The 13,246-nt window shown below is 35.2% G+C and overlaps 1 protein-coding gene across 1 annotated transcript in view; it reads left to right on the plus strand.

The window, feature by feature from the left end:
• LOC140514564 (polypeptide N-acetylgalactosaminyltransferase-like 6) overlaps positions 1-13,246 on the plus strand; it is a 902,815-nt gene that overhangs the window by 65,568 nt on the left and 824,001 nt on the right. The window lies entirely within an intron of this gene.

Consider the following 13,246-nt stretch of genomic DNA (forward strand, 5'->3'; position numbering starts at 1 on the left):
GTTAACAGTTTATTATCTGTTATCCTGTAAACCTATTTTTTTTTCTCTTTTTCAGTTCTTTGTTGCTGAGAGACTGGGGACACTTAAATATATTTAAAGAATTATTCTATAAGTATTAAAGTAGCTGAAAATCCTATAAGTACTAAGAAATATAGAAGTTCTCCATGTTAAATTTGGGAACAGCTTGAACTACTCAATATACAGCAAAAGTTGTCAATGAAATGAAAAATTTGAAATTTGTAGCACAAATTTGGTGAATGAAAGAATGGAAAGAGAGAAAGAGATTGATAAAGGTAAAGACAGATGTAAACTCAGAAAGAGACACAGAGACAAAGGCAGAAACAAAGAAGGAATGAAGGAGTGAAAAAAGAGACAAAGGTGTCACAGAAAGAGACATAACCCCAAAAGACAGAAGAAACAGAAAGACAGGGAGAAAGGAATGACAGAGACAGTGAAGGGAAGTGGAGAGGAACAAAGTTAGAATTGAAGTCCAGAAGACCCAGACAGGTTAGTTAATCTCTCATAGCTTTTGGAAACTCTTGGAAGGAGTTTTTAATTCTCTTTTTCTTCTCACAACAACCCTAGAAGTTAGGTACTATTTTACAGATGAGAAAGTGAAGAAAACAGAGGTGAAGTGACTTACCTAGATAGTAAGTATCTGAGGCAGTATTAGAACTCATATCTTTGTTCATCCAGGTACAGAACTCTATCTACTGAATCTCTTAGCTGCTGCATGAATTAGCTGCCAGGGGTTTTTTGTTTTAATTTTTGGTTTTGTTTTAATTGTTTCTTTTACCGTGCAAATAATCTCTCTTAAGTCAAATATAAATGACTGATTTTTTTGAAAAGATTCATTGGAAAATTTTCCAATTCTTCTAAGTGATTGCATTACTGTCGATTTTTTTTTATATCCACTCTATTTCTATATGAAATTGAACTATGGACTAGCTCTCCCAAAATTAATTAGCTAATGTTTGTAAAGTACTTATAAGATAATGAGCCTTACATGAGTATTGTCCTAAATTTTCCATTTAAAAGTTTGAATTATCAGAGCAGAAAATAGCAGTTGAAAAAACAGATCTTGTGAATTATGGAAGTTAAAATGATGAGATATACATTCTCCTCCTTGAATAAACTAATAGCTATATTTTCACAGAGAAGCTGATTTTGGAAGAACATCTGAAGAGTATATTTCTACGATACTGTAATATTTTCATTATAATCGATAAAATATGGTGTTTTAAAAATAAAAATTAAGAGGAAAATTACATAAAACCAGTGACATTTAACAAAGGCTGACATTGTTCTTACCCTAAGTTTTAAATTTATAGTGGTAATTGTGGTACGTTGTACTAGAGGGGTAGTGAATGGACAATTGTCCCAAGTTCTGGGTCTACTGATTATAGTATAACAAGGATTTTTGGAGAAAAAAAGTTAAGCTACACCTGAGAACAGCAGGAGTGTCCAAGTTGTAGTGGGGGATGGAAGTAGGGAAAGTGAAGGAAATGACTCTTGTACCAGGGCCTAAGACCTCTAGGCCAAGCCAATGTGCAGAATTTACTGTAATCTGGCCAGACAGCAGATATGTAGGGCATAATCTGGAACTGAGACAGAGGCAGATAGGGTAGATGTTGACATGAGAAAGCTGAGATTCCAAGGGAAATAGATTGTTCATTAGAGAGTATGCTATTGCCTTCTCTGAAATTCCCAATTCCATGCACGCTATTACAAACTTTCTTTATCTTTGCTCATTGGACTTGGAAACAAAGCCTGATCCCGTCCCAAATGTTCATTATACTAATCATTTAAGAAGCCTTTGTTAAGCTTTGTTAAGTGCCAAGCACTGTGCTAGACCATGTGTTTGTGCCTAACACAGTGATAATAATAAAAGACAGTCCTTACCCTCTAGGAATTTACATTCTTAGGCAACAATATTTACAAAATAGAGTCAAGGTAACATTGAGATGGAGGCATGAGCAGCTAGGTACAGATATCAGAAAGATCATATATAGGAGAGGGAACTTGAACTAAGCTTTGAAGAAAATAGCATTAGAAAAGATCTCAGTGTTCATCTAATCCAAAACATACTTGACACAGGAATATCTATCCAAGAAGTTTCTTTAACTGTCATTTTAATGAATATATACACTATTCCTATTTTAGCAAAAAGCCTTTAAATTACAGGTCAAGGGACAAATCAAGGGACAAGAATGCCCATGCTAAACAATATCCCATCTTGTTTTTAACTTATGATATCTGTCATTCCATAGATATATAATATGACAGTATTTTGCTAAAATATGTGTATGTATATAATAATCCATAAAAAAGCATTTTCTTTATTTAAAATTGATCATATATTACATTTTTAAATTTTATTGAATATGATTTCATAGATTCTTGAATATACGAAAAAAATAATACAAATAAAGTAGGATGCTTGAATCCTTCATGGACCCTTGGGTTGGACTTCACAAACATTCTTTGGGGAAAATAATCAGTCTCTAACTATTTTTCCTTCCTTCCTTCTTTCCTTCCTTCCTTCCTATCTAAGGTTAACCCAGGCCCTAGCAGTTTCAGAAAGTATAAGCACGGGTTTTGAAGGTAATATACAATAATAATAGGGAATATTATTATTTCTTATATTTAAAAATAATAATTGTTCTTAGCATAACATGGGTTAACTACAAGCTGACCTCAAGTGTTTAAGTTTCCTGTCATTCCAATTGAAATGAAAATGTATTGCCTCTGATTTATTTGGCAAAGCATGTTTTACTTGTTTCTTAATGATTATTTTTTCCTTAAAAAAGAGAACTCCACAAAATACTATATACTATCTCTTTAGGGTCCCATGACTACTTCATGTAAAATTCCTCCAAACTTTAATAAAACTCCAAGAGTATTGCTGGAATTAGTTTGTACCAGCTTGGGAGAGTCAATTGCTAAGATTTCAGTGTGAGTATTTACATCTTGGAAATTGGTAAGTGATATAAATCAGGGCTTGATTCATCATTTTGTTGATTGTTGAGACTTATGAAAGTTATGGAGATGATGTTAATAATACAGACTAAACTGAAAAATGTGTCATGCATACTCTCTTCCTCCTTGTCCCAAGAGAGTTACTTGTTAAACATGTACTGGCAATGCCCTGGGTATATCTTAGAGAACAAGGAAAGGTTTAGAGGATAGCAAGGATGCATTTACTACTGACTTTGTCACAGAGTTATCATTGTCTATTTTTTTGCCTGAGACATCAAGCAGCTTACAGCAAAACCCAAAGACCAAGAACATCATCAGGGATACACGTGCACACACACAAACACACACATCAAAGAAGAAAGAGTTATCACCTGGTTCTCTTTTGGTCCCTATTACTAATATAGCCATCCTTATTGTCATGGTATAAAAACAATATCAAAGAATGCCAAACTAGATGTCTGGGCTATTCCAGTTTTTCTATATTATCCATAGGCATCTGCAGAATGGGAAAGAGGGTAATTCCCTCTTAAGGTTAAAGGCAGTAGGTATTGCTCATGTGTGCCACCTTCCACAACCACCCCACCCCTCATTCTGTCCTATTTCTCTGACTGTGGCAACATCATTTACCATCAAGTCACTACCTAGATTGCTTCTGTGATCATACACTTTGAATGAATTTCACTCAGTGCTATAAGTGTGAACTGAAAAAAGTGCAAACAAACTTCACTGCCTTCGTACTCTCAAGTCTCATGATGACATTGAGGAGATTCTGAATTCTCAAAGGTTCCTCAAGTGGTAGATTTCATAAACAGGTCAGTCAGTAAGCAAATAAGGACTTCTTATCTTGCAGGTATTAAGTGTTAGGGACACAAGGAAAGGACAAAACTTTCCCTGCTGTCAACAATCTTACATTCTAATCAGAGACATCTCTCTCTCTGTCTCTCTCTGTCTCTCTCTCTGTCTCTCTGTCTCTCTGTCTCTCTCTCTCTCTCTCTCTGTCTGTCTCTCTCTCTCTATTCCTTTCCCTCTTTTTGTCTCTCTCTCCCCTTCCATGTATACATATATACATGCATATACATGTTCATAAACATACATCTATTTATTTATAGATAATCTGAAAGACTGTGCAGCTATCATTCAACCTCTAGCAGGAAGGGTCATTGCCAAAAAGTTGGTAACCACCTGATACAGTCTTTTTATCTACTTTATCTACTCATGAAATATGCATTGAATCTGATATCCACTGGTATCGGAACCAAGGAAGTCACAGATCTATCCCAAGTGTCAAAGTTAAAAATAAAACAATTTATGTGATGAAGAATAAATGGCTGTTTGTGGTTCCAGAGAGCTTTTCCAATGACTGAAATGGATTCATGGTCTGAAACACTCACTGAAAACAAGTTTTAGAAGCCATGGGATTTTTTTTATCAGAGGGAAGCCTTCTACCAAACCATTTCATCAGTAAAAATGGTACATCATCATTTTAACCTTGTCAGTTTTAGGTATTACCTGACTGAGAGGTTCATTATGCTTTAAGATTGTAGTAGCCTTATCCATCTTTCTCACCTATCACCTTTTTGGTGGATTATGTCAGTCTGTATCATTTCAGTCTCTATCATTTAGCAGTTTAGGAGGAGCAGCAATGTCAAGTGTATAAGAAGAAAAATGGGAAACAATTCCATAAGGTCAATAAGGGAGCTAATGATCAAACACACATGGTTAGGATAATGGAAAACAAGAATGTCTACCATATATTAGTGGAAGATAGTAAGCTGAACAAGTAAATGGGAAAGGGAAGGAAGCAGTAACTGAAGTAGGAGCATATGAAGGATGCTCTTGCTAGTCTCTCTTAATTTTGAAAGCAAAGAGTCTCCAGCTATTGATACCTATTCTTTCAGATGTGACATCTGATTTCTTAATAACTTGTCCCAGCTCTGTTAAGTGTCGAATGTCATATATTTTGTAAACTGGTATTAGTTTTGTTTATCTCAAGAATTCTTTGCCAATTTTGTGATATTTCATTTAGACAACTGGATCATTCTGAATGTGTTGCAAAATAAGATTTTGGCCTGTATAGATGCTTTAAAAATTAAGATGGAGTAGGTAATAAAAGAAAGAAGATTTCAGATTTGTTACTAGCATATGCAGTAATCCATAGTCATGTTACTTCACAATTCTGAGATTATAGTAAAGACTCAGAGTCCTCAGTAAATTCTTATTAATGAGACAAAAATCAAAATTAATGATGGGAAAAAGCTTGCATTTCAAAGTAGGAACATTATTATCTTCAACGCCAATTTGGAGCTGTTATAGAACTAAGTTCATACTATTCCTTATTTCCCCAATTCGTGTTTTGCACTAACTACAAACAGTTCATCACTGAGTTCCAGCTTTTGGTCACAATTATTCCTTATTGTTCTACACTTTGGCAGAATCACTCAAAAGACTATGATTGAAGCAGAAAGACGTGATCAATTGTTTTAAAAGTAAATGAAACTTAGTCTGCATCAAGAGAGATTAATTAAAACTCACATTGGAGAACTCTTATCAGTCTCTCTTGCATTTGACAATAGCAGAGAAACTGTTATACATGGTGCTTATTTTTACAGGCCACCATACTTTAACCTCAGTCTCCAGTATAAAGAGAGTAGTAACATTTTCAGATGGCACTTACCATTTAGTCGAAATGAGCTGTCATTTCTTCTGAGGTTATACTGTACTTCAATTCTTACAGATTACATCAGAAAAAAGCTTTTGCAGAAAAGGAAAACATGTAGATAAAATTTCTAGTTGCTTTGGGCTCATAGATTTGCCTGCTTTTTTTATTAAGAATTTAATGACATTTATGAGCCAGACCTACCATACAGCATTCCTGCCTTTGGGTTTTAATCAGTTTCTTTGAAGCACAAAAAAGACTACTGTCATTTAATTTCTGGAATTTATTTTTTATGAGATTGACCTAGTCATCTGTTATGCTTCCTACATGAATAGAGAGTTCTAAAGAATGTTAAATTTAGTAGTAACATGCTTAAAAAGACAAGCATACCTTTCAAAGCAAATGGTGAGAAGTTCACCCTCTTTAATGAGATTGCTTTTGAATTTATTTTAATAGATGTAATGGGAGCCAGCCAAGCACAGGGCTAGCTTGAGAGCGAGGTTTTATTTTTTTTTTCTTTCTTCTTCTTAAAAAAAAATTATAGCTTCAATGTAATGCATTAATTATTTTATTAAAATACTGAAAAATAAAATCTATCATAAACATTCAGCAGTAAATCTATCAGAAGATATTGCAATACTTGCAATGTAAGTATGTGTTACTTAAAATTCAGATACTGGGAGGATTCAAATTCAATTTAGATTTCTTTTTGTCAGCTTCTATGGAGCAATTTTTATTCAGTTTTTAGAACTGATGGAATGACCCTTCTCCTAATAGGCAAAAGTAATAGGGAAATATTGTTAGTCTTTCTTTGAACACTGGAATCAGGAAAAAATACTCCATGCTAAACGTGAGTTATAGACATGTGTGCTTTCTTTTAAGAAAATCCAAATTTAATAAGAACTAACAAATTTAAGATTTTGGGGAAGCTGCTCCAGATGCCCTTACTTGGTTGGAGTCACACTTTTTTGCCTAAATCATTCCACATACATACACACACACATTCACACATGCACATGCACACACATGCATTTTTAGCCACTTATATGTTGCATTTTCTTAATAGAATATAAACTTTCTGGGAGCAGAGTCTTCTTTTTTCTTTCTTTTTTTCTTTGCAATGTCCATCACATTGCCTTGCACATAGTAAGGTCTTAAAAAAGTTTAAGGATTTAATAAGATTATTAAATATTAAAATAATTATTTACTTTGCAAGGCAAGTTACTATAATAGCTACTCACCATGAAATATATCAAATATTTCAGGTAGTTTTCTCAAATCATTTTAGAGAGGTACATTACAGTGAGACAAAGATCTGTTTGAAATTATTTTTATAATTCATTTCATTTATTAAGAAAGAAATGTATTCCATAGGTTTTTTTTTTTGCAAATATGATCAATTTCCTGTGGTTAAAAAAAAGCCAAGACCTTTGATTTAATCCTGCTGTCTCTAAAGGCCATTTTCCTGTATCTCTTTTTTGTTTATAAATTCTTAGAAAATGTCTTTTAAATTCAGTTCTCCTCATGTCTTAAAAACTTCACATTTTGTTTGTGACCTTGCTTCTGTACTGAAATGGTTCTGTTGAAAGTTACAGATAATCTCTTAGCTGTCTTTGTCAGTTCTCATTCATCTTGACCTTTCTGCAGCTTTTTGACTGTGCTAGACACCAGCGACAGAAAAAAAAAAATGAAACATCTGTTCCTTCAAGAAACCAGCCAGTTAATAAGCATTTATTAAACTCTTACTATGTGTCAGGCACTGTGCTGAGGATATAAAAAAAAAATAAAACAAAAAAACCCCCAAAAGTTTAAAACACCATTCCTGCTCACATTTAATGTTTTACTAAGGAGATGCAGCATGTGTAATGGAATTTGAGGCAAAAGAGAGTATTAACAACTCACAAGACTAAGGAAGGCACTCAAACCATTAAACAATAAAGGTGTTCTAAGAACATAAGATGAAGAGGGTTTTATTACAGTAATGGGGAACAATCTATGCAAAGGTACAATGATGGAAGAAGAAATAGTGAGATTAGTGAATGATTGGATTACTCTAAGACCTTGAAGCTGAGTGACTAATAAACTTGTAATCTGAATTGAATTGAATGTTAAGGCCTGACTAGAGAGAGATGATATAAATATAAGGGCTTTATATCACATTCAAAGTGAGAGATGACATCAAAGTATTGAGACTGACTATACAAATCCAGAAAAAAATGGTTATTTGGAGAAAGACTGCTTATGAAAAAACTTGGGAATTTGTTTCAACAAGGTTACAGGTTGCAGAAAAGGGTCATGATTAGAATATAGCCCCTTTGACCTTGTCCTGTTTAATTTGAAGTGATAAGGTGGACATCAATTCAATATACACTTACTAAGGAAGGATGTGTAAGGACCCTTTTTTAAAAGCATGTTCTACTGATGCAAGTGAAGTGAGCAGAACCAGGAGAACAGTATATACAGTAACAGCAATGTTGTATAATGATCAACTGTGAATGACTTAAATATGATGATTCAAGACTATTCTGATTGATTTATGATGAAAAATGGTATCCAATTCCAGAGAAAGAAGTAATAGAGTCTGAATGTAAATTGAAACATACTATTTTTTTGCTCTCTCTGTGTTTTCATGTTTTTCCCTCTTTGGGTCTGTGTATTTTTCACAACATGACTAATATGGAAATATATTTTGCATGACTGCACATGTATAACCTATATCAAATTACTTACCATCTGGGTTTGGTCGAGGTGAGAGAGGGAGGGAGAGAATGTTAAAAATATACATTTTTACATGTAATTGGAAAAAATAAAATGTTATTCAAAAATAAAAATGAAATAAAAGCATGGTCACTAGGGTGTTTCTGAGGTTAGAACTGTTACTTGATGTGTACAGACTCTCAAATAGTACAAAAGCAATGCTTTATATTGATGGCGGTAATAATTATATGCTTGGTGCAATAGGCAGAAAGAAACTTGTAATCAAACCATATATGTAAAACATTCCTTTCACAATTCTTAGGGATAGTTTCCCTTGTCAGAAAGTTTTACTAAATTTTATCTATAAAATATGTTCAAGAGTAGGCCTCCAGGCATGTTAAAGAGGAATACATATACAACGTATTAGTATCTATTTTCTGCAACTCTTCTTTGTCTGTGTTTACACTTCAATAGACAAGAATAGGGAGAACTAGACAAATATCTTGGTTCTCTTTTTAAAGCCTAACTTTTGACTTCTGAAAGCAAATTCTCTAAAAACATCCACCGTATGTATATTCTTATAATTTTGTAGATCCGTGGTTTCATCAGTATAGACATTCCATCCATATAGCTCATTCCCGTCTTCTTGTTCTATATGTAGAACTTGCTTGGGGACACATGTTGGATGCTACCTTCTCAGTCTTTTGTCACTTCATGAGAATTAATGGAAATGTAAGAAAATCTACTTTTTTTTTCCTTTTCAGCATGTGGATAGCCCATTCCCCTCTTTTTTTGATCTCACATTTTCTTTTTTAATAAGTCATCTCAATCAATCAAGTGTGTATCAGATATCTACCATGTGACAGGAACTATGCCAAACTCTGGGGTTACTAAGAAAAAGTAAAAATTTGTCCCTGTCCTCAAGAAGCTTACATCTTCTCACAGGAGATAATACTGAGATACTTTGTTGTTGTTGTTCAGTCTTTTATGTCATGTTCAGCTCTTCAAAACCCCATTTGCAATTTTCTTAGTAAAGTTACTGGAATGGTTTGTCATTTCCTTCTCCAGATCATTTTATGGATGAAGAAACTGAGGCAAACAGAGCTAAGTGAGTTGCCCAAGATCACACAGCTAGTAAGTATCTGAGGTCAGATTTGAACTCAGGAATATGTGTCTTTCTAACTTCAGGCCTGGCACTCTAATGACCATCTCCCTTTCCATGAACACATATAGGAATATATAAAATAAACAAGTAATTCAGGAAAGAAGGAATCAATTATTTTTTTAGCTCTGACCATGTGCTAGGCACTCTACTAATTCCTTTACAAATATTATCTCATATGATTGTCATAAGAAATTTGGGAGATAGATGCTATTATATTTCTGGTTTTATGATTAAGGAAATTGAGACAGACAGAAGACAAGTGGCTTGCTCAGAATCAGAGAGCTAGTAAGTATTTGAAGCTGGATTTGAACTCAGATCTTTCTAACTCCAGGCTCAGCACCCTATCCACTGTGCCACCTAGCTATATCTAGGTATAGGAATTTGCCTCTTCAGGGTCAAGGATCACAAAGAATTTCATGTAGATAGTAGAACCGTAACTGAATTTGGAAGGAAACTAGTAATTTTAAGAGGTGGAGGTGAGGAGAAAGATTATTTCAGCCATGGGGGATAGCCAATTCTTATACATAGTTCATCACGAGAATTATACTATAGCCTGTTTGCATCGCCACATGTATCTCATTATGTATTTCTTTTGAATACCTTGTAACTGTGATTGCTTGAAGATCAACACTTCAACCTTTACATTTAGAAAATGGACTTCTGAAGACAGAGACAGCTCAGGATTGTTATAATCACTGAGCATTGTCCCAAATTAAATTGTCTGATTATTTTTATTCAGTTTAAGATTGAGCCATTTTTCATTTCATTTTCAGTATCTATTCTAAATATTATGCACTGATTTACTAACTCAATGGGTAGGCTATACAATGGTTTCTCAGTACTGACCATCGACACTTTCCTTTCATTTTGTTGTTGTTTTTTTCCTTACATGGACTGTTAGATTGCAATATCTGGATCTCAGTTAGGTTCACCTTAAACTATTTGCAAATTACACTGTAGCAAGGCATATAATTTTCTTCTTCTGGCTAGACATCTATGCTTTCTTGTTTTGGAGATGTATTTAAAGGAAGTTACTTCAAATAGCGTTTCCTTGATATTCCCCCAAGTGGAATGTATCCTTTCTGTAAAACATAAGCTTCTTGAAGTCAGGGGCTATTTAATTTTTTTCCCTGTATTCCATCCAAGATCCATTCATATGACAAATTTTTAAAAATAATTACTTATTAAATAACAGCATTCCTTCCTGAAAATAAGATTATGAATGAATCTGATTAATCTACAATCAATATGCTAATATTAAAACAAGCAAGAACCTTAGGGATCACCTAGATCAACTGAAGAAATTTAACCCTAAACATGTAGTTAGCAACTTTTTGTGCCCCGAAATTTTCTAAGTAGGAATTTTATGTGAGGCACAAAACAGAGAAGATATTGCTGTGGTTCAGTCATGTCTGACTCTTTGTGACCCCTGAGGGCCACAGCACAGCAGTACTCTAATCTGGGGTTTTCTTCACAAAAATACTAGACTGATTCGTCATTTCCTTTTACAGTGGATTAAAGCCAACAGAGGCTGAATGACTTGCCCAGTCATAGAGTTAGGACATTTTAGAAGAGCTCCTTTTTATTTTATTCTTTTCATCTAAATATTCCTTGACATCATCTCTAACTCTTTCCTTTTCTCCAGTCTTGTTTGCAAAGGTGGGTCTTCACCTTGCCAAAGTCACCTTTTTTGTGTATGGAATCGTATGCTCCTATGTCCATGTTTGTTCTCCATCAAATTGCATCTTCACTTAACTTTCTCCAGACTTCAGTCTCTTAGCAAGTATTGGTTGCTTCAATATGATCTTCAAACAGGTCTTTCTCCAAGTTATTTAAAACAGAAAAACAAGCAAGAGCAACAACAAATCACTTTATTTTTATTATTCAAATAATACTGTTCAAAGTTTCTCTCCTACTTTTCTAGGCAATCACCTTGAAAGTATATTCTAATTCACTGCATCCAGTTTCTCTCCTCTCATTCTCTTCTCTTCCCTTGGAAATCTGAATTCTGAACTCATCCATGAATTGATTACTCTCATCATCACTATCTCCAAAATGACCATTGATCTCTTAATTTCCAAATATGAGGTTCTTTTTTCCCCTTTTCCCTCTTAACCAGTCTTCTGTATTTTACACTGTTGACCTGGTTACTCTCTCTTCTCTGGATTTTCATGACATAACTATATGCTGATTCTCTCCCTACCTGGGTGACTGCTACTTCTTAGAATCCTTTCATAGATCATCATCCATATCATGCCTCATTAACTGTCCTATCTGTAACAGCAGGGACCCCAACATACAGAAAATGGCCTACTGTACAAGTTCTTAGATCTGCTTTTCTAAGAGGGGTCAACAGTCATTTTTAGTCAAGCACATACATCATTCACTTAGTTCAGGGGGAAAAATGAGGACCCTGAACTTCAGAGAAAATACAGAGAAACAAAGATCAACCAATAGACAGGGTTTCCAACTGTCTGACCATAAACAACACATCCATCACAGATCAACAGACAGATCCAACATGTCTGTCCATTACATATATACATAGTTATCAGAGAAAGAAGCACCAACATCTAGGTTTCCAAAGGTGGGGTGGGGAGTAGGGGGATGTGGCTCCTTAGTGGCTGCCCAGAATCTCATCTGGCCAAATAAACACTTCCAATGAGTAAGCCCCAAAGTAAAACCTCACCTCAGAGTGTATATATACACACACACACACACACACACACTTTTCAGAGCCAGAGGGCATCATAGCCCTTGAGAACCAGTGCCTCATTAGAAATTAACAAAAGGTGTGGGCTTTCCAACAATAAAAAAAATCTCCCTTAATCAAACTTCCCTTAATGGGCAGGCCCATTAAGTGGTGGGGAAGATCTTTAATTCCCATTACCATTAAATTATGCCCCAATATCTTTCACATCCATTCTATAGGCAACTGGCATTAACATTTCTTAAGTAAATACAACAAAATTCCTACAAACACATCATGAACTTCACATTTGTGGAATGTATAACATAATATCATTCTTTGAGGGGTCAGTCTTTGGGGAGTGAGCAGCCAGCTCCCCCCTACCTCAATCCAAAACAAAATGTCCAAATAAAGTCCTCTTGGGGGCATATCCTCCCCTCACTGCATTGCAGACATTCTCAAGTACAGACTCTAATGAGCCAAGTCTCAGTCTTAACAATGCTCCACCCACCCAACCCAGTCTTCCAAGTCGTGAGTGGCATCTGGGCAACAAAGCCATCATGGTGGGGTCATTCGATATACATGGCACTTTCCTCCACCCTCCACAGGCAACTCCGCCCCCTGAGTCCTAAACTATCCCAGGAGAATACCGCAAAAAAGCACATTCAGTGCCTTGCTTAGCAGTCCCTACCTTGCCATGGGGCTGAACTCTTGAGTTTCTGGATTCCTCCTCCTCCAAAAGAAGCCAGTCCCATCTAGTTTCCACCTGGGTCTGCTCCTGTTCCACTGCTCACCTCTCCAAGGTCTACACACAGACAGTTCTCTGATGCTGTTGGGTTGATATGCAGGCAGTTTTCCACACTTGCTCCAGGGCTCCATATTAAGCTTTCACCACTCCTGCCTATGCTCTGTACATAATGCAATTCACTGTGACCTAGGTTTCCAGGTATTTTAAGCAGGTTACATGGGTCTATTAATGAGTGGGAAAGATCTTTCCATTTAAATTGCCATTACACTGTCCTAATCCATGTTTTCTTTTTCCTCTATATGTCTTTAAACA

This window comes from Notamacropus eugenii, chromosome 7 (assembly GCF_028372415.1).
Source record: "Notamacropus eugenii isolate mMacEug1 chromosome 7, mMacEug1.pri_v2, whole genome shotgun sequence".
NCBI lineage: Eukaryota > Metazoa > Chordata > Mammalia > Diprotodontia > Macropodidae > Notamacropus > Notamacropus eugenii.